Source organism: Pimephales promelas, chromosome 1, assembly GCF_988280905.1.
Source record: "Pimephales promelas chromosome 1, fPimPro1.hap1.1, whole genome shotgun sequence".
Classification (NCBI taxonomy): domain Eukaryota; kingdom Metazoa; phylum Chordata; class Actinopteri; order Cypriniformes; family Leuciscidae; genus Pimephales; species Pimephales promelas.
In genome coordinates this window covers 12,632,405-12,658,547 of record NC_142769.1, presented here as the reverse complement: position 1 = coordinate 12,658,547, position 26,143 = coordinate 12,632,405, and the positions used below count along the sequence as shown (strand labels likewise).

General features: G+C 40.4%; 1 long non-coding RNA gene across 1 annotated transcript; it reads left to right on the top strand.

The window, feature by feature from the left end:
• Window positions 1-13,948: 13,948 nt before the first annotated feature.
• On the top strand, window positions 13,949-16,839 carry LOC148998360 (uncharacterized). The gene is made up of 3 exons (XR_016150319.1): window positions 13,949-14,522; window positions 15,580-15,692; window positions 15,858-16,839. It is a non-coding gene; the product is annotated as an uncharacterized LOC148998360 (long non-coding RNA).
• Window positions 16,840-26,143: the final 9,304 nt, after the last annotated feature.

The following is a 26,143-nucleotide window of genomic DNA, read 5'->3' as shown; positions in this document are numbered from 1 at the left end:
AATTAATATTCATATTAAATAAATAGTGCTTTATTTTTTCAGATGCAGTAGGTGTATTTAGCAGTTGCATTGAAGTAATTAAATGAACAAATATGAAATTAAAACACTAGGCCCTACATAGACTTCACTGAATAAATTGATTCTTATTAAAGATATATTAAAGTTCTCAGTCAGTGAGTGATTTTTCTCCTTGTGTTTTTTTTTTTTATTAACACTAAAGGGATAGTTCCCTCAAAAATGAAAATTGTCTTAATTTACTCTCTTAAGATGTTTTAAACCCGAATAAGTTTCTTTCTTTTGTTGAAAATAAAAGTTATTTTGAATAATGTGGGTAACCGAACAGTTGCTGGTCCCCTTATAGTTTTTTATAGGTTCTCTCCTGGAAGTTAATGGGGACCAGCAACTGTTTGGTTACCCACATTAAAAAAAATTGTCTTTTGTGTTCAGCACAAGAAAGAAATGAATACAGGTTTGGAACAACATTAGAGTGAGTAAATAATGACGGATTTTTTTTTTTTTTTTTTTTTTTGTGAACTATCCCTTTAAGGACAAGCGGCAGTAGGCTACTATTTATTCCTGTTGCTTTTAGACCAGCACGCGACGCGTTTAATATAGACGCATATTACACCAGATATTCTCTCAAATGTTTGCTTTCACTTTAGACATAGCCTGTTTATGTAAACATTGTGTGTATTTAACAGTATTAGCTTAATAAGACTCGAGAGAACTTATTAGTCCAGTATTCAGGCGCTGTTTGACAGATCTAGTTCCTGTGAGCGTCGGGGGTTATGCGGTCAGGAAAGCGCACGTTATAACAGCGCATCAGCGCGTGAATTAAATGTTTAACCGGCAAGGCTTATGCAAATAATGAAAAAATTGCGGTGTCCCGTACCTATTCCTTAACGTGTGATCATGTGTAGGCTGCCTACGTCGCGTTGTACAGTTGAGAGACGGAGGCGCCAGAACTGAACTGATAGAATGCACTGTAACACGATACTACGATATTTCTTCAAAAGCAGATCGTGGAGACATTTTAATCGTCCACGATTAAAAATCGTCATATCGCACACCCCTAGTCCAAGATCTCTTTAGTTAGATAGATGGACTCTGGTTCGATGGGTGGTATAGGGGGATTGTCCTCTGGCTCAACCTCTGTGACTGACTGGGGTACCGGTGGATGATAGGGCTTCAGGAGGGAAACATGAAACGTGGGATGGATGCGGTATTCTGGGGGTAACTGGAGCTGATACGTGACTGGATTAATTTGCTTGACAACTGGAAATGGTCCGATATACTTGGGGTTCAATTTTCGACATTGGCGAAGTCTGATATCTCGAGTGGACAGCCAGACGAGCTGCTCAGGCTGATACTCTGGATTGGATCGGCGGCGTTTATCAGCGAACCGTTGCTGCCGATTGACAGCTTGCTGAATGTGGTGGTGCGTCTGATCCCACACCTGTTCGCTCTCTTCAAACCACTTGTTAAATGCAGGAACTTCTGAGGGTTCACCGGACCATGGGAATAACGGAGGCTGATAACCAAGGATGCATTGGAATGGAGTTAACTGAGTGGATGCTTGTCAAAGAGAATTCTGTGCGTATTCTGCCCAGATGAGATACCTGCTCCAGATGTTCTGGTTGGAGTGGCAGAATGTTCGCAGGAACCGACCGATATCTTGAATTTTTCTCTCTGTCTGTCCATTGGTTTGCGGATGGTACCCTGAAGATAAACTCACTGTCACATTCATTAATGTGAAGAATGCTCGCCAGACTCGAGAAATGAACTGGGGCCCTCTATCGGAGACAATGTCCTCAGGAATACCGAAATTCCAAAAAACATGCTCCATCAACAATTCAGCGGTGTTAAAGGCTGTTGGGAGTCCTTTCAGTGGAATTAACTTGCAAGCTTTTGAAAAGCGATCGATGGCCACGAGGATGCAAGTATTCCCCTCAGAAACTGGAAGGTCGGTGACAAAGTCTACACCGATGTGGGACCCAGGTCTATTCGGGACAGGAAGGGGTACCAATTTACCCACAGGCAGATTTCTTGGAACCTTGGAGATTGCACACGGGATACAGCCTTGAATGAAACTGGTGATATCTGATCTCATGGTGGACCACCAATACTTGACTTGCAGGGTGGCTACGGTCTTGTTTACCCCCGGGTGTCCAGTGGCTACTGAAGAGTGAGCTGATGAAATCAAAGAGGTTCGGAATTCCTTAGGCACGTAGATCTTTCCGGGAGGACATCCGGGGACTCTGGGTTGTTGCTGGGATAGTTCTTGGAGTTGGTCATTTATCTCCCACTGGATGGGATTCACGAAGAGACTTTCTGGCAGAATAGTTTCGGGTTCTTCAACAGGGATCTCAGAGGCATGAAGACAAGATAGTGCATCTGCTCGGGTATTCTTTGAGCCTGGGCGATAGGCAATCTTAAAATGGAATCGTGTAAAGAACAATGCCGATCGGGCTTGACGTGGGTTCAAACGTTTTGCGTCTCTCAGGTACTGAGATTAGGTACTGAAGATTTCCGATGTCGTAGTTGGCTTCAGCTGGAGAGAACTATTTTGAGACGAAGGCACAAGGTTGCGGCTTAGAGGAGCAATCGGAACACTGGGATAGAACTCCTCCGACCCCGGTGGTGGATGCATCGACTTCGACCATAAATGGTCTCTCGGGATCAGGATGATGAAGTAATGGTGCAGTTGTGAAGGCAGACTTCAGGGAGGTAAAAGCCTCCTCGGCTTCTGGGGTCCATTTCAAGGTCTTGGGCTTTCCTTTCAGCAGTGAGGTTAACGTCTATAGAAATTTGCGAAGCCAAGGAATCTTTGGAGCTCCTTCACTGACGTGGGGGTTGGCCAGGACATAATAGTCTCTGTCTTACTCTCATCCATCTCCACTCCTCGATCACTTAGAACGTACCCCAGGAAATCGACAGTGGTTTGATGGAAATTGCATTTTTCAGCCTTCAGAAATAAGGTGAACTCTCTGAGTCGTTGGAGAACTAAGGACACGTGTCTTTGATGCTCAGCGGGATTCTTGGAGTAGATCAGGATGTCATCGATGTATACCAGGACAAACTTTCCTAGAAAGTCTCTGAGAACCTCATTCATGAATCTTTGGAATACTGAAGGAGCGTTGACCAAACCATAAGGCATGACAAGGTACTCATAGTGCCCTGCAGGGGTTATGAAAGCTGTTTTCCATTCATCCCCTTCTCGGATTCGGATGAGATTGTACGCACTTTGCAAATCAAGCTTGGAAAACATCCTTGCCTCTGAGTTGTTCGAGGGCTGCTGGAATGAGAGGTAACGGGTAGCTGAACTTCACCGTGACTTGATTTAGAGCTCTGTAATCGATACAAGGTCTCAATCCGCCATCCTTCTTGGACACGAAGAAGAAACTAGCTGCGGTGGGAGATGTAGACGGTCGGATATACCCTTGATCTAGAGCCTCCTTGATATATTTCTTCATCGACTCTTGTTCAGGCAGGGACAGGGAGTAGATGCGACCCTTGGGTAGTCGTGCGTCAAGGACCAGATCGATAGCACAATCCCATGGTCGGTGCGGTGGTAACTTGGAAGCAGTGACAGGATTAAGAACATCAGGGAACTTGGAATAGCATGCAGGAATGTTCATTGACAGCTTTTCCATGGGACTCTCAATGGACGTGGAATTCACTGTGATCAATTGGCTTTTAGATTCGCTGACTGGACAAGACGATGGACCCTTGCGGCTAGTGCATTGGCATTCCAGTCGATGGTTGGTTGATGACGAATTAGCCATGGTCGACCAATAATGAGATCTGTTTGGCTATTTAGGAGCACAAATGGTTCGAACCATTCTTGATGCGTCTTTTCTACACATAGTTTAATGGGAGTAATCTGGGTAGTAACATTTTTCTTGTTAATTAACTCACCGGTTACGGCATAGATGGCGTAGGTCTTGGGTGTGTTGATCTCTCGCAAATTGAGTCTTTTGCAGAGGTCTCCTGATATAAAGTTTCCCGCTGACCCCGAGTCGACGATAGCTGTCACAGGGATGCAGATTTCTTGAAATTTTAAGGTCACGGGAATTGTGAGAGGTGCTGAAACATGATTGTGATCCAGAACTGAGCTTACCATCATTTTCCCTGGTCTAATGGGGCAGTTAAGTCTGAAATGGCCTTTGGTCCCGCAGTACATACATAACTTTAACTCTTTCCGCCGAAGACGTTCAGTCTGGGAAATCTTGAAAGTGTCAACTTGCATTTCTTCGACTTGATTCTCGAATGTGGAACTCTTTATATTCTGTTGAGAAACAGGATGAAAGGAGGACTGATCAGGGTAACAACTCTGGGATCTTTGATGTACTCGCATGGCTTGTTGAATGAATTTTTCGATTCCTAGGTTGTCATCATAGATGGCCAGCTGGAGGCGTAGGGCTGGATTTAATCCGCGGCGAAACACAGAAATCAGAGCTCTTTCATTCCATCCACTGTTGGAGGCTAGCATGCGCAATTCCACAGAATACTCAGATAGGGACTTCTTCCCTTGACGTAATTGTAAGAGCTGTTCTCCGAAAGAGGAATCATCCGTGGGTCATCAGAAAACTTCCTTGAAGTCTTTCACAAACTCTTGAACTGACGCGACCACAGGTGATTCCTTCATCCATAAAGCCTCAGCCCATCGTAAAGCCGCTCCTGATAGTTGCTGAATGATAACTACTCTTTCATGCATCATGGGGAGCATCCCAAGATGGCGTAACGTGCGAGGCATATGTTCAGTCCGTCTCGTCCTGTTTGTGTCGAGTAACGTTATATTGTCTTTGTTGTATCTTTTAAAGTCTTATAACATTTAAATGATCATCATAATTACTTTTAAACTAAGCCATACCTTTTTTTGCTTTTAAACTAAGCCACATCTAGACGCAAACTCTCCGATTACATGCTTTTACCCTTGTTGGGACTAATATAGCCCTGTGTGAGCTCACCTTTCGCCGAGCCGAGGAGTGGATCCAGCTCCAGGACGTCTGCTGCTGTTGTTGGCGACTAGAAAACTGATGCACAAACCAACTGCATTACCGACATATTCCTTGGATGTGTCCTGACAACGGCGGGATTTCCAGCGCGACGAGGTCTACGTGAGTAATCTCGCCGATTTGGTCGAACTCGCTTGATACTACCCTTGGCATCGGCTCTAGAATCAGACAGCTGGCTAGCGAATCTGCGGCTGTACAGCAGTAGCCTGCAGCCGTCAATGGCAGGCTATCTCTGGTGGCTAACCCTGCCTCAACTTCAGTTCTCGTGTCCTAACTGTTTTACTGTCACTTTGTCACTCAGACTGTATACAGAACGAATTTTTTTTTAAGGTCTACTGGATCAATCATAGCAACGAAATTATTTCACCAGACTTGCGGCTTGTTTGCGGCTTGTTGCCGCGGGCCCCCGTGTGCGTGCGTGCGCATGTGAACGCGTAACGCTTGGACGTTGATTGCACTGGCTCGAATGACTACTCTTGCAAACCGCAATATCAGCATGTCTCCTGTATATTTTGTGGCTGTTATTAACTATTGCTTCTCTTCACTGTAAACTTCCTACTCATCATGTATCAGAGACATTTGTTCATTTAATTCCCCTCTTCTCTGTAACTTCATCTGAAACTGTTTCTTCTAGAGATACAACTGCCTTTACGGTCACACAATGCTTAGGTTTGCCTCAATTTCATAGTCAGACAGCAATATCATTATTTGTACATAAAGTTTTGAATATATTTTACAATCTCCATAACCCCACCCCTTTATTTTACTTTCCCAAGTGTACCAAACGGCCAGTTCTCACAGCCATTAGCCGGGCTTTTATTCTTTTCCTTTTATTTTCCTCAGGAGATGTTCAGTTAAATCCAGGCCCTTAAACCCTTGCTGATAACCAAAGGTCTCACACATTTTCATTTAATGACTTTTGTAATCATAAAAGTCTTGGTTTTATGCATATTAACATTAGAAGTCTCCTCCCTAAAATTGACTTAGTCACCGCTCTGACACACTCAGCTAAACCGGACATTTTAGCTGTGTCTGAATCCTGGCTTAAGAAATCTATTCATAACTCAGAAATATCTATTCCAAATTATAACGTTTTTCACCAAGATAGACATGCAAAAGGGGGCGGAGTTGGAATTTACTGCAGAGAAAACCTACAATGTTCCGTTCTTCTATCCAGGTCTGAACCCAAAATGTTTGAGCTCTTACTCTTAAAAATTAATTTCTCCAAAGATAAGTCACTTACAGTAGCTGCTTTTAAATCTAGACATGCTAAACGCCTCAACAAACCTACTGTCTAAACTGGACGCTCTCAACCTCACACAATTGATTAACGAACCAACTAGATATAAAATCTGTTAACAAAGTTACTTTAATTGACATAGCTCTGACTAACATGCCCTCAAAATATATTCCAGCGGTCTTCAGTCAAGACCTCAGTGATCATTGCCTCATTGCTTGTGTCCATAACAGAGCTGTAGTTAAAAGGCCGCCCCTCATCTCTGTTAAACGTTTTTTATAACATTTCAGTGAACAGGCCTTTTTAACAGATCTCGCTCAGGTATCCTGGAAGGACATTGACCTAATACCACATGTGGAGGATGCTTGGTCTTTTTTTAAGGATGCCTTCATTACCATCCTGAACAAGCATGCTCCTTTTAAAAAACAGAGAATAAAAAATAGATACAGTCCTTGGTTCACGCCGGAACTGAACGCCCTCGGCAAGAGTAAAAATGTTCTGTGGCGGACTGCATTGGCCTCAAATAATCCTCACGATCTGCAGCTTTTTAGGGAAACCAGAAACAGGTACACGTAGGCAGTTAGGGAAGCTAAGACCTGTTTTTATAAACACAAATTCGCGTCTTGCAGTTCCAACTCTAAAAAGTTCTGGGACACAGTTAAATCATTGGAGAACAAGAACATCTCAGCCCAACTGCCTGCCACTTTAAAGCTGGGAGACACTATCACCACCAACAAGTCCGATATAATTGAGGGCTTCAACAAGCACTTTGCTATGGGTGATCATGTGATACATCTGACCACCTCCACCCAATGCAACTATCTTCTGTAGCATCTGGCCCTAGCCCTCCACAATTCTCATTCACCAAAATTCAAACTGAAGATGTCCTGAGAGAACTACAATATCTTGATCCATACAAATCAGCTGGACTAGACAATCTGGACCCTTTATTCCTAAAAATGTCTGCTAACATCATTGCCTCTCCTATTACTAGCCTTTTTAACCTCTCTCTTATCTCATCAGAGATACCTAAAGACTGGAAAGCTGCTGCAGTTATCCCTATATTCAAAGGAGGGGACACTTCAGACCCAAATTGTTACAGACCCATCTCCATCCTGTCCTGTCTATCAAAAATCTTTGAAATTCAAATTAATAAACAGTTACTAGGACATCTTGAGGCCCACCATAGCCTGTCTGACATGCAATCTGGCTTTCGTGCTGGACATGGTTGTTCCTCAGCATCACTTAAGGTGTTAAATGATATCATAACAGCTATCGATGGAAGAAAACACTGTGCTGCTGTCTTTATTGACCTGGCTAAGGCTTTCGACTCTGTTAATCACAGCATCCTCATTGGCAAACTCAAAGGGATGGGCCTCTCAAACGAGTGCCTTGCCTGGTTCCTGAATTATTTTTCTGATAGATTTCAGAGTGTCAAGTCAGAGGGTCTGCTGTCCGGGCCTCTGGCTGTCTCTGCGGGGGTGACCCAGGGTTCGATCCTCGGGCCGACACTATTTTCCATTTATATTAATGATGTCGCTCTTGCTGCGGGCAATTCTCTCATCCATCTTTATACAGACGACACTGTTCTATATACATCAGGCCCTACACTGGAATTCGTGTTGGAAACACTCCAAACTTTGAAGATCTGCAATTTGCTTTCCGTGATCTTCAACTGTCTTTAAACTCAAGTAAGACTAAATGCATGATTTTCAATCGGTCCCAGACTACACCGTTTTGTTCAAAAAACATCACCACCCTGGATGGGTCAAAGCTGGAATATGGGGAGAAATATAAATACCTAGGGGTCTTGCTTGACCCCTCGCTCTCCTTCCAAACACACATAAACTGTCTCCAGTCTAAGATTAAATCAAGGATTGGGTTTCTATTTCGAAACAAGGCTTCCTTTACTTTTTCTGCAAAACAAGCCCTTGTGAAAATGACCATTGTCCCAATGTTTGATTTTAGTGATGTAGTCTACAGAACTGCCTCAAGCTCTCTCCTCAAGAAACTGGATGTTGTCTACCACTATGCTATTCGTTTTGTAACCAACGCCCCATATAACACCCATCATTGTACCCTTTATTCACTAGTTGGATGGCCTTCGTTACATACCCGGCGCCTAAGCCACTGGTATTATCTAATCTACAAGACTTTATTAGGCAAAACACCATCTTACCTAAGATCATTAATACCTGTAGCAGTACCTACACACAACCTGCGCTCGAGTAGATACATCTTCCTAGTTGCTAGAAAAGCCCGTACCTCATTCGGCCGCTTTTCTTTCCAATTTTTTGCTGCAAACGATTGGAACAATTTACAAAAAACTCTCAAACTAGAATCCTTCATACCCATCATTACTTTTAAAGCAACACTTTCTAAACTACTAACGGACCACTGTACATGTTAATATTACATCTTGTGTATACCCAAATGAACAGCTATGTTGGTAATTAACTTACACCGCACCATGTTAGTCATGCTATCTCAGGATATCTATCCTCCAACTATACTGCTTGTGCTCTTATTTAGTACTTCAAAGTTATTTAAAATATTTGTACTCTGTTCAGCATTTTAATTGAACCTGAAAATTTGTATGTGTGATTATACACTTGAATGTTGTAGACAATGTGTAATTTTATGTTGCCTTGCACTTTTAGCCTGTCTTGGCCAGGTCGCGGTTGCAAATGAGAACTTGTTCTCAACCGATTAACCTGGTTAAATAAAGGTGAAACAAAAAAATAAAAAATAAACGCTACCTACGATCGCTCCGTAGGATAGAGTGAAGCTTGCTGTTCCAGCGCAAGTGAACACTGCAACAGGAATCCGTTGCAATCATCCGCCCGGCCAGTGAATGGCGCAGGATGCGACGGGGGACTTGCAAAGCAGGTGATCGAAGAAGCGGCGCTCACGGAAGTACTCATGGGGGAAAACACAGGTCTCACGGGGGGAGCGGCGACTGGTGTGGGGCTTAGCGGCACAGCAGGTTGCTTGGAATTTATCATCCTCACCTCGTTCTGTTGTTAGGTCAAGCCTTCTGTCAGGATCCAGACTCGGAAACAGAGGTAAGTGATGAACATAAACTTTTCTTTATTAACAAACAAAGGTAGGTATTCAGGATTTCAGGTGCTTAGAGGTGATCTTCGAGGAGGATACGTGGCAGGAATGCATCCAGGTGAGTAAATCCTCTTCTTAAGGAATAACATAAACGATGCGGGCGAATACAGGACAATTACTTTCCTTTTCCTCTCTTTCAGCTCTATTTCGAGCAGACAGGGTGCAGAAAGGATTCCAGGTGAGTAGATCCCTTTTTAGTGCAGAAAATCGGGAACTAACACAGTTCAGTGATTCTTGCCTTTTCTCTTTACAGAACATCCATAGGTGAACGAGACTCGGGGCAGATTCCAGGACACAGAGAACGAGAATCATGGAGCAGATCCTGGGAACATCAGAACAAGGACAGAGAGGTTAGTCTTTTCAGGTGAGTACCCAGATAGCAAAAGACTCCGAGGCGGATCCGCCCTCAAGCCGCTAGGTCCGCGGTTCTTTCAGACTCTATTAGGTCATGCGCACTGAATATGCCCCGCCTCCTGACAGCGGACTGTCAAGCCGGGGGCTCGCTACAGACGCTAGGCGGACCCGCTGACCGAACGCGCCTATTTTCAACTGTCACCCATCACTGAGTCCCGCACTGTGCGGCAGGTCGAGTCGCCAAACGGAACACGGTAAGAATAGTTCAAATATGCTTTATTCATGTAACTTTACCGTTCATACTGTAAGTTAACGTTACGTGTACAACATGATTTTATTTCTGAAATGATTGTGTAAAACCATAACTTTAGCAAATGTGGGTTGTCATTACATTTAGCGGGGATTTGAGTAAACATGTTTTTTTTGGTAATTAATAACTGGGTAAAAAGCTTTTTTTGGATATTTGTGAGGTGATTTAATGTGATTTAACGTATGCTGTCCAAACCCGCAGCACATTATTTTCTCCCCTTTCTAAGGTCAGGCGAGAAATCATGTTAGGCCTAACGTTAACCTACGTAGCACTAATAGCTGCTACCTTTTATTACGGAATGTCTAGTATAAAGTTAATGTCGATTTTTGTTTCATTTTGACAGTTCCACTACCCCATGTAATATACATAATTCATACTGTACGTGTGTGTGTGTGTGTGTGTGTGTTCTGTTTCAGCTTACAGTTCGTTCAAGTGCTGCCAGTCTAATCTACTGTTTCATCTCCGAATATCCGAGTAAAGTAAGATTTTATAACGTTACTATTTTCTAACTTGATTTAGCCACATATTTTGTCAAATATTGACACTGGTCTCCACTACAGCTTTTAACACTGTACTGGTTTGGTTAGTTTGAGTTCATTTTGGTTTACATCACGACAAATATATTTTAACCACCTCCCCATGTAATGTTGTTTCAGATAATTATTTCATATTGTATTAAGTGTGTGTGTGTGTGTGTGTGTTCTGTTTCAGCTTACAGTTCGTTCGCCAGTCTAATCTACTGTTTCATCTCCGAATATCTGAGTAAAGTAAGATTTAATACGTTTCTAACTTGATTTAGCCACATATTTTGTCAAATACTGACACTGGTCCCCACTACAGGTTTGTTTAGGTTTTAATGCACATCTGATCTATTTGCATTATTGATATACTGCTGGATACTTTTTAGATTTGCTTATTTTATATAGCCAATCGTTTGTATTTTTATGCTGTATTATAATATTAATTTGAAAGTTTCAAACTTGAATTAATGAGGGCATTTTAATGAAACCTCATCTTATTGTGCTTGTACAATAACAAACATTATTCTACTCTATTAGCTTATGCTCTAACAAGCCAATGTTCAGACAAATTCAATTTTATAATTTATATCAATGATGGACTTTGTCAAAGATGAGAGATTTAGTGAGGAAATGCTATTTTATATCACAATGATCTAAAGAAAAGAGTCAAATATAATTGTGGTTTTCATAACACTTTATAATAGGTTGCATGCGTCTTATGTTTACAGCTTTGGATTCAGTAACGTTAGGCCTAAGTTACACGTGCATGTACCATGATACACTGTTACCCGCTAAAATGTCACGATTCCAACAACATGATAACAAATAATTTATCTAAAAAATTAACACGTCAAAATGAAAACACAGATGCTTACAAGACAAAAGTGGGAATGTATTTTACCTGTTGTCGTCGACCGTCAGCTGAATGCATGCATGCTCTCCCAGGTGAAAAAGACGTTGTATTAAATGTATTAAAAATATATTTGAAATACAAATAGTGTGTTTATAATACATTTGTATTTACAACATGCTTATTTAAAGTGTACTAAAAATGTATTTTATTGCATTTTAGTATATTTCTAAAAAGTATACTAGAAGTACATTGGTAATAAATATATATTTAATCACACTTTTAAGAAATATACTATAGAAAAGCATACTTTTAATGTATTTATAAAAAGTATATTAGTAATATATTGGTAATAAATGTATGCTTTATTATATTTTTAATAAATATGCTAATGATAATTATACTTTAAATGTATTTCTAAAAAGTATATTAGAAGTACATTGGTAATAAATATATGTTTAAATACACTTTTAAGAAATATACTATAGAAAAGCATACTTTTAATGTATTTATAAAAAGTATATTAGTAATATATTGGTAATAAATGTATGCTTTATTATATTTTTAATAAATATGCTAATGATAATTATACTTTAAATGTATTTCTAAAAAGTATATTAGAAGTACATTGGTAATAAATATATGTTTAAATACACTTTTAAGAAATACACTATAGAAAAGCATACTTTTAATGTATTTCTAAAAAAGTATATTATTAGTACATTGGTAATAAATGTGTGCTTAATTATATTTTTAATAAATATGCTAATGACAATCATGCTTTAAATATGTTTCTAAAAAGTGTACTAGAAGTACATTGGTATTTAATTACATTTTTAAGAAATATGCTAAATACAAACATATTTTAATTATATTTAAAAATGTTTTACTAGAAACGCAATGCTAATAAATATACACTTAATTACACTTTTAGAAATATGCTAAAAACAAACAGTTTTAGTGAAGTTTTAGAGTATTTACAGAAAGCATACTTGTTGCTAAATTAAAGTAATTTTTGTGTTCACTTCAAGTTTAAAAATTCAAGTCCCTTTAATTCCCTTCCTAACATGAAGGCAATTAAACATGTATCGAAATTAATTGTATATTTCTACAAAGACTAGAAGTAGCACTTTAATTATAAATATGTGCTCAGTTAAGCTTTTAAGAAATATACCAAAAACTAACACACTTTTTGTAATACTACCAACACTTAAAGGGTAACTAAACCCCTGGTCAGAGCCTGACTCCACCCACTAGCAATATTTGAAAAATGCTGAAAAAATGGGCAGACCCCAGCGGGGCTAGGGGGCGTGCACCTGAGACCCGCCGTGAGTGACAGCTGCTGTCAGACTCTAAAATAGAGCGAGACTAGTCTGGAGTGACTCAATAGCTGCCTTTGCAACAGAGCGGCCATTTGAAGTCGAGGACTTTTCTCCCTCACCTTCACCTTCACCTGAAGTGGATGAGGGTGAATTGTATGTATACACAGGGCCAAATCCATTCGAGCTGCTGGCTCAAACTGCGGTCTTAACTCCCGCATCGCGACCGGCATCTGATGAGTTATGTCGTCGAGTTGATCTCAATAGCGCACGCTATTGATATTATGCCGCTATATGAAAAAATCCAGCAAAATGCACCGGCTCGTTTGTCGACCCTAGAGGATTAACTTTATCCGATTCCTAACCATAAATTGTGATTAAAATATCCACCATGATCACTCACATCAAGACGCCGCTGCGGTGGAGGAGTCCATGCAGGACGAGCAGTGTTTGGCACTGCGTGTGCAGCTGTGTGGAGAAGCCCATGTCCACCTCTATTCCGTTACTATCCTGATCACTGTACTAAACACTGATAAATCTATGCTAACTTGAAGCTATCCTAACTGTACTATGCTACTAGCTACACAAAATAATCTAAATTATCTATATAATGCTATGCTAAATAGATGCAACAATACCCTATCCTGGTCGTTTTCAAAAATAATCTAAATAACTATATAAATGCTATGCTAACTAGATGCTATTATATGCTATAGTATCCTGATCGTTTTCAATATTCATAAATCCAACTCCTGACTCGCTACAGTAGTTTTGACGGAACCAGATGCTTTTATACCAGGGGCTGCCAAGGGCGTGGTGAGCTCGCACCAAGGGTGTGACAGAGTGCGTCTGAGAGTTCGCTACGTCAGCAAGTACCCCTACTGCAGGAGCTTTCCGTTTAACCTGAAGAGGGCAGCACTCAGACGTTTTTACACCATATATTTGAAAATCAAAACACTTTATACTCAATTGTCAAAAAATGTACTCGAATCAATGAACAGCATTTATGAAGCTCCATTCTTACAGATCATTAACTAAAAAAAGTTGTTTTGGTGTTTAGTTACCCTTTAACTCAATGCATATGTATTTCACACTTTATATTATGTGTTTTAGGTTTAACTTTTTTAAATTAATTTGTTATAATTATGAAAAGCACTAAAATTTGACTAACAAGTAATGCACTTCTATACTTCTGCATTAATTAATCAAATAGTATTTTCCACAAAACAAGTGAATACCAGTACTTGCACACATCAACATAAAAGATCAGGTGTACATACTAGAAAAACAAAATAAATTTCTTAAAGCTTGACTCTTACATTTGTTTAGCCAAAATTAATTAAAAAAAACTTGTTAATAAGCATGTTAGGTTTATATAAACAGAGTTGTTTCTTTTTTTGTGGATGTTAGTTAATATTTCCAGTTGCATTCATTTGGACCAATCAGAGCCAATCTTTTCAAAACAAGCTTGCCGGCAATTGTCCAATCACACACTGCCATTTGAACTTACATGTTGGGCGGGGCGCAGACAGCGGATACTGACTGTCTGTGGTATCCCATTATAGCTTCGGATATTTCAACAGAAATCATGTATTTTCCAAATTTTGCTTTGTTATTTCACTGGCTCGGACCTAGTGAATGTGGATAGCACCGATCTAATATTGAGAGAACACACGAGCAGATTACCAGGTCGTCAGCTCCCGCGAACAATTAGCAGTGAAGAGGACAACGCAGAGGTGCGCCGCCACGACATGGACAGAGCAAGATACTGCCAGAAAAGATCTTACTTCTTGGTGGTAAGTTTATTAGTTTAAGTGATTAGTATAATTGGCTTTATTCTCACTTTGGGTTTAGAAAATATTTTCAGAAGTTGATGTCGATGTTCTGTGGATTACTGGCGTTTCTGTTGATTTGACACTAAAGCGAGTTAATCCATTGACGTCTATCAACTTAATTGTTATAGATCTAGACAGTGACATAATACAACTATAAAAAACATTGCACACTGTGTTTGCAGAAAAAAGGTTATTAATGGTGATTAACCGACAGGCTTGATTGTCCCTAAGTAACTTCTTGTGTTTTAAATATTATAATATATTTTAAGCTCTAATAAAACTTTCACATCTGTGATATTTAATTCATAGTAAAATCTAATTAATTATTAGTAGGCTGTCAGTTTTCATGTCAATTCGATAAATAAATTAAGTTGTAATCACCAACTATAAGCTTTCACAAAACCAATTAAATATCTTGCACTGAGAAATTAAAATGATGTTAAATAATGAAATGAGAGATTTTATATTTAATATTTAGCCTAGCCAAGGAATTTGCACATTGCAAAGACATTTTTTTTTATTAAACCCAACCGTGAGTAGATGAGGTCAAGTCGAGTAAGTAGTAGTTGATCCTCTTGATTTGTAACTTTTTGTTGGTGAAAAATAACAAAAAAAAGGCAATAGTGTGTCATGTAGCAGCTAAGTAACTAAGTGACCTATATATATTAACACGTATTTGAAAAATGAATATGTATTTTGCCTGATTATGCATTGAATTATGCAATCACATAATCATGTTTTTCTCGAGGGACTGATTTATATGATTTTATGAGTGGTATTCAGCTTTTTTACATTTAATCAAGGCGTTATCAGCTGTCACCAACTTGTAACTTTCAATAGAAAGTTCTGTCTTTATTAATAATGAATAATTACTTTAATAATAGGGTGGAAGTTACAGTAATGGTTCATTAAATATGTTTCACCATTTAAACAAAATACAAATTATATATGAAGAACACAAACTAGTGTTTTTTCTGCCCTAACTTTGTATAACATGCGACTTTATTTTTTCTTATAGAGCTTCCAGGGATATTAGCATCTCTCAAAGAGGCCCTGGAGTCCATGAAACGAGGTTCATTCAGCTCAAGCCCAAGATCATCTGAGCTGTGTCTTCCTGAAACCTCAGAAATGGTTAGAAAATTCTTTATGATAAAGAAAAATCCTATTTGTTATAATAATTATATCTGACTTTTTGTGCATTAAGTGTTCTGAATTAAGTAACAAAGTGACAGCTTTTTATTAGAATTATAAATGAACAAGTTTATACTAATGCTTGTTTTTTTTTATTCTTGCCAGATTTCCCTCGGTGTTTCTGATGTCCCCAAAAGAGTCTATGGCAGACTGAACAAGTCACGAACTTCTCTTTTTACTCAAGATTTGGCCACTTTACTTTTTGCTATTGTATTTCACTTTGTTTGACTTAAAGGATTAGTTCACTTAAAAAAAAAAAAAAAAAAACCTTTAGCTGATAGCTTACTCACCCCCATGCCAAGATATCCATGTCATTCTTTCTTCAGTTGAAAAGAAATTAAGGTTTTTGATGAAAACATTTCAGGATTTTCTCCATATAATGGACTTCATTGGGGACCAAACGGTTCAAGGTCCAAAAGACAGTTTCTGTGCAAACTGTTCAAAGGGCTTTAAACGATTCCAGACGATGAATAAGGGTCTTATCAAGCGAAACGATCGGTCATTTAAAAAAAAAAAACCCCACAAGTTTAAGTTTTATAAGCTCAAATGGTCGCCTTGCTCTGTTCTGTTATGCATGTTCATGATTTTCCTATTTGAACTCGTTCATCAAAATTAACAAATATTTTTCCGAGTCATTAGGTTCATTCAATGAACGAAATGAATGAATTGACTCGAAAAAAGATTTGTCAGGGCTGCCAACTCTCAAGCATTCAGCACAAGACTCTCGCAATTGAGCCAATTCTCATGCTTTCACGACAAATTGACTGTTAGCCATTGGACCCTGAACTGTTTGGTTCCCAGTGAAGTCCATTATATGGAGAAAATCCTGGAATGTTTTCATCAAAAACCTTAATTTCTTTTCGACTGAAGAAAGAAAGACATGGACATCTTGGAAGACATGGGGGTGAGTAAATTATCACCAAAAGTTTTTTCAAAAGTGAACTACTCCTTTCAGTTAGTTTATTTATTTATTTATTTTTGTTCTGTTTAATACCTCTGCAAATCAATGCATTTTATGTTAATGTATTTTGTTTAGTTTTCATAATGCTTTACTGATGTAGTGCATTAAAGTTTATCTTTCAAAGAGTGTTTGTGTGTTTTGTAGAAATATTTTTTTATTGGGTTTTGTTGAATTCAAATGTTTAAATGTATTTTTAATACATTAAAATATATTATTTTTATATTAAATGGTTTTTGGAAAAATATATTTTTAATATGTTAATAGTGGGTCCAATAGTGTTCTACTAATACATTATTAATAAGCTGAAATTATATTTAAAATATACTCAGAACGCATTAATGTGAAGCTAAAAATATACTAATGCTGTATTTCTAAAGTCGATTTAAAGTGTATTAAAATACACTTTAAATAAGTGCTATTATATTACATTAAATGTACTTAAAATGGTTCCATTTTAGCACAATTTAGTATAATAAAATATATTACTATTACCTTAAAATTGAACTTAAATACATATTAAAATACACTTAATATACTTGAAGTTGTTTCAATTTAGCACATTTAATACATATTTAATACGGTACATTTAAAATACATTAAGTATATCAAAATAAGTACAATTTAAATATATTTCCTTTTCACCTGGGCTGCCTCCTTTAAAATATTTGAAAAAATGGTCGATCGCATGACCGGTGATCTGTGCTATCAAGTCTCGCGTTGTAAGCAGTCATGTCTCAGTAGGGCTGTTGCCATCTAGCGGTTGAGAAATGTAATTGTATTTTTATTTAATTTAAAATGAAAAACAGTCAAATAAAACCGTAGATTTTTTATTAATGTGTGACTGTGACAGCTAACATGAAGCTGCGGGGGTGAAAAACAAGTAAACAATTTTAAGATTTTATTTTGGCTATACTAATCACTGGTCTAAATCAGGGCTATAGCCAAGCCGTTAAACGTAGACCACTGATTGCCTCGATTTCGCCGGTGGGCTAAAAGCAGTCTGTACATAGCCCATCCAATTCAGAGGATCGTGACTACAGATGTCACGATCCACACACAGGAAACAGGGATTAAATCCAAGAGCAGTTGTTTATTTAAAGGGTAATCCAAAATCGTAAACCAGTCCAAGCAAGGGTCAAAATCCAAAGGCAATCCAACATATACAGGAAACCAAAAACAAGACTCAAAGAAAACAGGACCTCAGAAGTGGCGTGATAAATGAAAGGACTCCATGGCACACACTGAAACAGACAGGGTATATATACACACAGGGAATGACAATGATAATGGTGAATTGGCAGAGTGCAATGATAAAACAAGGATCGTGGGAAATGTAGTTCCAGAAGTGAATGACACAGTGGGGAAGGAGGACATCTAGTGGACAAACAAGGGAACACATCCAGACACTGTGACATAACCCCCCCTCTACGGAGCGGCTACCAGACGCTCCACGACAACATTAAAAAACATGACACAAGAGTTCAGGAGGGAGGTGAAATGGTGGAGGATCGGGGGGAGGGATGGTGGGCCAGGTCCGTGAAGGGAGACAGGAACAAGGGGTGAGAGCTTAACCGAGGACCAGGGCGAGACACAGAGTCCATCGGGCGGCCAGGGCGAGACACATAGTCCATTGGGCAGCGAAGAGCCCTCGGGCGGCCAAGGCGGTGAAGACTCCTCGGGTGGCCAGGGCGGTGAAGACCCCTTGGGCGGCCAGGGCGGTGAAAACCATTCGGGTGGCCAGGGCGGAGAAGACCCTTCGGGCGGCCAGGGCGGTGAAGACCCCTCGGGCGGCCAGGGCGGTGAAGACCCTTCGGGCGGCCAGGGCGGTGAAGACCCTTGGGGCGGCCAGGGCGGTGAAGACCCTTCGGGCGGCCAGGGCGGAGAAGACCCTTCGGGCGGCCAGGGCGGTGAAAACCCCTCGGGCGGCCAGGGCGGTGAAGACCCTTCGGGCGGCCAGAGCGGAGAAGACCCTTCGGGCGGCCAGGGCGGTGAAGACCCTTCGGGCGGCCAGGGCGGTGAAGACCCCTCGGGCGGCCAGGGCGGTGAAGACCCCTCGGGCGGCCAGGGCGGTGAAGACCCCTCGGGCGGCCAGGGCGGTGAAGACCCCTCGGGTGGCCAGGGCGGTGAAGACCCCTCGGGCGGCCAGGGCGGTGAAGACCCCTCGGGCGGCCAGGGCGGTGAAGACCCCTCGGGCGGCCAGGGCGGTGAAGACCACTCGGGTGGCCAGGGCGGTGAAGACCACTCGGGTGGCCAGGGCGGTGAAGACCCTTCAGGTGGCCAGGGCGGAGATGCTCTCTCAGGAGCAGGCACCGGCTCGGGACCAGACACCGGCTCTGGAACAGGCACTGGCTCTGTCTCCGGCTCAGGAACAGGCACTGGCTCTGCCTCCGGCTCAGGAACAGACACTAGAACAAAAACAGTTACAAGGACAGACACAAACACAGACACAAACACGGGGTCCAGAACCGACATGGGCTCCAGCTCTGGAACAGGCATAGGCTCTGCCTCTGGAACAGGCATTGGCTCTGCCTCAGGTACTGGAACAGCAAAGACTGGCATCTCCAAGATCCGAGCCAGACGCTCCAGATAGTCCGTCACAACCTTGGCGGCCACGCCAAAGGGGATCTCTGGCTCTGTCTCAGACTGGACAGACGGAACTTGAACAGTCTCTCGCTTGGCAGACGGGACAAGAACAGTCTCTCGCTGGGCAGACGGGACGTGAGCAGTCTCTCGATGGGCAGACAGAACATGAACAGTCTCTCGCTGAGCAGACGGAACGTGAGCAGTCTCTCGATGGGCAGACGGAACTTGAACAGTCTCTCGCTGGGCAGACGGAACGTGAGCAGTCTCTCGCTGGGCAGACGGGACAGGAACAGTCTCTCGCTGGGCAGACGGGACGTGAGCAGTCTCTCGCTGGGCAGACGGGACGTGAACAGTCTCTCGCTGGGCAGACGGGACGTGAGCAGTCTCTCGCTGGGCAGACGGGACGTGAGCAGTCTCTCGCTGGGCAGACGGGACGTGAGCAGTCTCTCGCTGGGCAGACGGGACGTGAGCAGTCTCTCGCTGGGCAGACGGGACGTGAGCAGTCTCTCGCTGGGCAGACGGGACGTGAGCAGTCTCTCGCTGGGCAGACGGGACGTGAGCAGTCTCTCGCTGGGGAGACGGGACGTGTCTCCTTCTCCGGCCCACCGGAACCGGGACCACCGGGACAGGAATCATCTCCCGACGACCTCCTCCACTGTGGCCTCCACGGGTCCCACGAAACTTTACCAGCCGGGTCCCTTTAAAAAACTCCCTTCTCTCCCGCTCGCCGGCTGGGGAAGGGACATTGTAAAACATACCGCTGGATTTAGGGTGGAATGATGGAGTCCTTCTGTCACGATCCACACACAGGAAACAGGGATTAAATCCAAGAGCAGTTGTTTATTTAAAGGGTAATCCAAAATCGTAAACCAGTCAAAGCAAGGGTCAAAATCCAAAGGCAATCCAACATATACAGGAAACCAAAAACAAGACTCAAAGAAAACAGGACCTCAGAAGTGGCGTGATAAATGAAAGGACTCCATGGCACACACTGAAACAGACAGGGTATATATACACACAGGGAATGACAATGATAATGGTGAATTGGCAGAGTGCAATGATCAGTGATGAGGAACAGCTGAGTGCAATGATAAAACAAGGATCGTGGGAAATGTAGTTCCAGAAGTGAATGACACAGTGGGGAAGGAGGACATCTAGTGGACAAACAAGGGAACACATCCAGACACTGTGACAACAGATCGACCATGTAATGATATGACCTTGTAGATATGTTTACTAATGCGAACATGATGGGATATCAAATATCAACCATCTCATGCGTTGCCTGCCCAAAAATTCATTAAAACGACAATTAATCAGTTTCGACTAGAAGTGGGCTATAAATAGCCGGTCAGACTATACGAGCTAGATCGCGTCTACACACAGCCTACACATAGAAAATGTCAAAGAAATCAAACCAAACACCTTGTAATCACAGTTGACTTGCTTACAAGATGGAATAAATACATTTTGCAAGTTATTTTGGAAAAAAATTACATTTAGCCATGATTCAATGTTATTTTGCTAGAAGTGGGTTACACATAGCCGGACTATATCGGGTCTATATTTAACCTAGACGGTAAAATGAGGGCTATTGCTTGCTGGGCTGCTTGTGTTACGTTATTATGTTAATAACCAAAGTACCGAATTATGTTACGTATTTATTTTGTATGAAAACTAGTGTAGTTGACGTACTTAATGATTAAAATCGACCGTTGTATGATCTCATGCATCAGTGCTGCGCGAGCTCTCACAAACAGACTCGCGTACACAGAGAGAGAAGATATTTATAATATAAAAATTGACAGGCAAAGTTTGACAGGCTTGCTTGTGTTTTCTTTGTCAAAATGTCAAAGCTTTTTGTCTTGTCTATTCGTGTTTTTACAATTAGTTAAGCGACGGACGCTTTACTGTTAACAGCCCTCATTATATGTCGGATTCGTCTTATTTGAACAATTATATTATTGGTCATGTGACAGGACTCCTGTCTATTCATTGTTAACTGTTTCTATAAATATATTTGGATTGGCTAAAGTTTATTCAGCTAATGCATGTCCTGTTTATAATGTGTAGCCTAATGTTCAAATGCAAAGAAAGCACAAATATAAGCCCTTTTCCCTGTAGGATTTAATATCATATTTGGATATTGGAATAATCAATTAAGTAGTCAATTTAAAATAAATAACATGTACACGTTTTTTTTTTTTTTTTTTTTTTACTGGTGGTTTTTTAAAATTATTTTAGACTAATTGACCAGCACAGATTACATGCAATACAATACTAATCGATCATGAATAAAGAAATGGAGTTGAGTAGAATTGAAACTTTGTACTTTCACTGTTGCATTGCAGTGCAAGTTAAATTTAGTATTTGTGTCAAATTAAAAAAAAAACCTTTAGAGGTCAAAACTATTTTTATAGAATTATAAAGATAGGCATGTGTCTGTGTGTGACACAGACAAAAATAATGACAAAAATATATTTTGAGATATACCCCCCCACACACACACACATAAAAGTACTCATAAAATTTCTTCTAGGTTGGCAGGTATGTTATTTCCCTTTTTATTACTGTGTTACGGAAGAGGACGTGAGAAGGAGATTGAAGTTAATAGGAAGTTTGTGACAACAGCTGATGAACTAAAAGCAGGTAAGAGGTAAGTGCAATGTACTTTGGAGAACGGGATGCTGGCAGTATATAGTATGTTTTTTCTTACAGGCATGATCATCATGATTGGTAGATGATACGGTGGATGGCAGGAACTCTGAACAGCAGTGGACTTGAGACACGGAGGAAGGACAAGACACTGGAGGAACAACACAGAGGAGAATGGAGACGAGAAGCTGAAGATGATGCTGTTGTGGAGACTGGAGAAAGATCGCTGGAGATATCAGGCTGTTAGTAGTAAAGACAAGGTAAGTAGTCCTCTTCATAAAAACAAGACCAGACAATGAGCGGTGGTGAAGTGTGTGTATAAATAGTGGCAACGATGACGGTGATGATGAGGCGCAGGTGTGTTTGATTAGAACTCAGGTGAGGGAGTGTGATGTTATTGGCTGGTGTAGAGCTTGGCAGATCTGTAACACCGTGGAGCTGTTTTGAAAAAATCAGTATTGTATAAAGTGCTAAATAAATAATTGTGACTTGATCCCAAACTCCTTTGGCCCATTTTTCCTAACACATAGCAGAAGAAGCTTTAAGTAACTCTGTTCCATAATTTCCATGTATGTGTTTTGTTTTTGTTTTTTGTTTTTTTGTCAGACAATTCAAACGTCACAGTATGTTGGGACATTTGATGATTTTTCTGATGCTTGTTGGGAAGTGGAAGTTGTCTGCTGTTTCCCTGGCAAATTACAGAACAAATTAGCATCAGAAGACCCTTCCTCTACCTGTCTGCTCTGCGTTGTCACCAGGGAAGGGTGTCAAAAACACAAAACACCTGTTGTGCAAAGCAGTGAAGCATGCACTTTAATTTTATCAGGCTGCGAACAATCGCTCATTAGAGTCAAGAGGGGAGAAAGAGGAGGAGGAAAAGGAGATGAAATCATTGAAGCGAGCTGCACGACGGCAGATAAAGCCGTACAAAACACCCTCTGAGAACACAGCCGAAGGAAACCGGTTCAGTGACTGTGTCGACACTAATGTATAAGTTGTGCGTGATTCCAAGAGCAGAAATGGAAGATCTGACAAGTGCCCTTTTGAAAGACATCAGAAGTTCTGGAACTCAAGAGTTGTGATTGTGAAGAGGTTTTACATCAAGTCCTGTTTGACCCAAAACCTGTCACCGACTTTTCATCTCTCTGAATGTTTTGGGTTCAATACAGCTCAACCAGCAGCATTTGTGGCATTATTACCAAAGAAAACTATTTTGACTGCAGCTATAGACCTGCAGTAAAAACCTACAAACTATTTGAGACTGACATGACACCTTCATAACCATGACATGACAAATGTATTGAATATGAAGTAAGGTTTATGCATGTTCATGACCACTGTCATTAAGTGTCTTTCGCTCAATAATGACATTTTGAATTTTTCGTGACCTCAACTACAGTGGTACTAATTGAATTTGTTATCAAAAAGTTATAATGGCCTTATGACAGCCATGTCAAAACCAACCACATTACAGTTTAATGTTATGTTAACCAATAAAGCTAGGTGGTTTGATAATTATTCTGCTATGTCATGTTTATGACAGGTTGTGTTGTCTTATTAATGTCAAGTTGTCGTGACAAAGACACTGACAGGTTATGATGTATTGGTTTATGTCAAGGTGTCATAACAAAGACATCTCAAACAATGTCATATTTGCATTAAAACATCATAACTGAGCGAATGACACTTAATGACAGTTGTCACAAGCATGCATAAAACTTCCTTCATATTCATAACATATGTCATGTCATGATTATGAAGGTGTCATGTTAGTCTTATGCACACCCCTTCAAGTAAAGTGTTACCCCTGGGGATAAACAGATTTATTTTAGCTTAAATGCCATTCTTCTTATGATGTAATGACTACTTCGGGTGTTATGGAAAGTGTTTAATTCGATCATGAATGCATGTAATAACTGTTCTGTATTTGTAATTGAGAGCATTATGTCATAATTTAGATATTTTTTTAAGATTGAAGAATGTGGTTTTACAGATGCTAGAAACATGGCTTTCAAGTGTGAGATTGTTTTCAGAAAGCAGCACACACAGGTTCCTAATTGAAGACAGAGACTTGACAGAGCAGCCATCAAGTATTAGACAATATTGTAGGTTTCTACGTGTAGAGTATTTTTGTCATCCATTTTTTTTTGCTGAGTATCATCAGTATCACATAACCTGTCAGTGTCAGTGTCATAACAGTGAAAACTAATGTAAGAACTTGAGTTTGATCACGTCAAACTCACTTCTCCAACACAGACCCAGACCATCAGCATGGATGCATCTCTCTTACCCAATTCACCTTTGGCTAAGCCCAGCCCCCCTAAGTTACTGTTGCTACTTCCGTCAAACTTCATCTGGGCTCTGGTTTGGTATGAACATGGCTTATGCTGTGACAGCTCTTCCTGCTGAAATGTAATCAAACTTTTATAAAGCAGCAAATAAAGTGTCCGATAGAAGTAGGCAAAAGGGGTTGCATATGCGTTCGAAGGTGATATTCAAGACACACAGGTGAAACGCAAGAAACAACAAGGCAACCAAAATAGAGGCAAAAGCATAACATTACCGGTCACAGTAAAGAAATGAACCACCGCACATCCTATTAATCGAGACGGAGGCTGGGACTAACAATATCAGGGAGCAACACTGTTCATGCAAAGCTGGGTAGGTCTCTATTCACTTCTATAATTATTATTACAAAACAAACGGACTACACGATTACAACGTTGTATTTATTAGCAGCGTGTGCTAGCATATCAACAACCGGAATGAGAACCGAAATCATAACCTAAAACATTATAAAACGGTCCAACTAGTAAAACTTCACAGTAAGGTTAGAAGCAAAAAAAGGATTTAACTTCGGTTTTGGTAAGGGAAAAAACGGACACCCCCTCCAACCTCTCTGGGAAACGAGCATCTGTGTTACAAATGCCCCTGGTACAACGTTTAACCATATTTTTGCGAAAACTACGATGGTAATAGCCTGCCGAGACCAAAAATATGAGACGCCTGTGTTGAAAGTCAATGGAGCGCTGTGAAAAAGTGGGAGCTCGTTCTTGGCTGCGGTGTGATTGGTCAATCTACTGTACATTCTAGGGTGTGGCTTAGCCAAAGGCGAATTCTCAGTGCTGTTTGAGTTCAGTTTTAGCCTGACTATTCAGAATGTAAGTCTGATTCTGCTCCATAGGGCTTTGATTATGAGGCATGTCTTAATCGAACCAGGAAAAAAAAAAAAAAAACCTCTGCACTCTAGGGCTGGGCGATATGACGATATTATCATACATCGACAATGTCTCTGAAGTATCGCGATATCGATTATAAATCTGTTTCCAGGCGATAATTGTCAATTTAAAAAAAAGACAAATATATTTCACATAGCCCTATAGTTATACACATATTTATTAGCATGCAATAGCATGATTTAATTTTTGTTCTATAGGCTAGTTAGTAGGGTTAGGAATAGAAAATCGATTCTTCTTGATAGCATTCTTTAAGCGCAAGACGCGAGAGAACCCTTCTGCATGCATGCTGTTTTCTGAGCTGCACACACAGCAGCTTCTCATGCACGGACAAATGCACATACAATATCTCACAAATATCCTTCTTCTTAATTTATAGCATCAAATAAACATGATTAATCATCAGAAGAATTGTTTTAACCACGGAAAGACGTCAGTAGCCTACACATCTTTTTTCAAGTTCAAAATATCCCGTTAACACAGTCGGTTTTGCCTTAAACAGTTGAACAGTAAGCCTATGTCTACTGAATCCGTGCATTGACAGCCTGTACTCGGTGCCAATATTTAATGATTAAATAACAAAGGGTAAAGAAAATCACTCACTGAACTTTTCTAACTTTAGTAAGCTTAATATTTTATGTGCCTGTTGTTCGGCGCTGACTGCTCCAACGGCAACACGAGTCTGTGTATGCGACTTTGAGATGCGTTCCCTGTCAGTCATCATTTATCACTTTCGTAATTCTGTTAAACATTTTTTCCTGGATTTCTTGATCTTTAGAATAGCAGAGATATCTCCAATATTTCATTGTGGTTTGCAGTTGCCTATAATAAAGTTCATCAGAAAAGTAACTTTACCCGTTTCTGAATATTAATTTTAAATGTTGCAAAAAATAAATAGGCCTAATAAAAAAATAAAAACATGACCATTGTAATTAAAATTAAAATTTTGTTATATT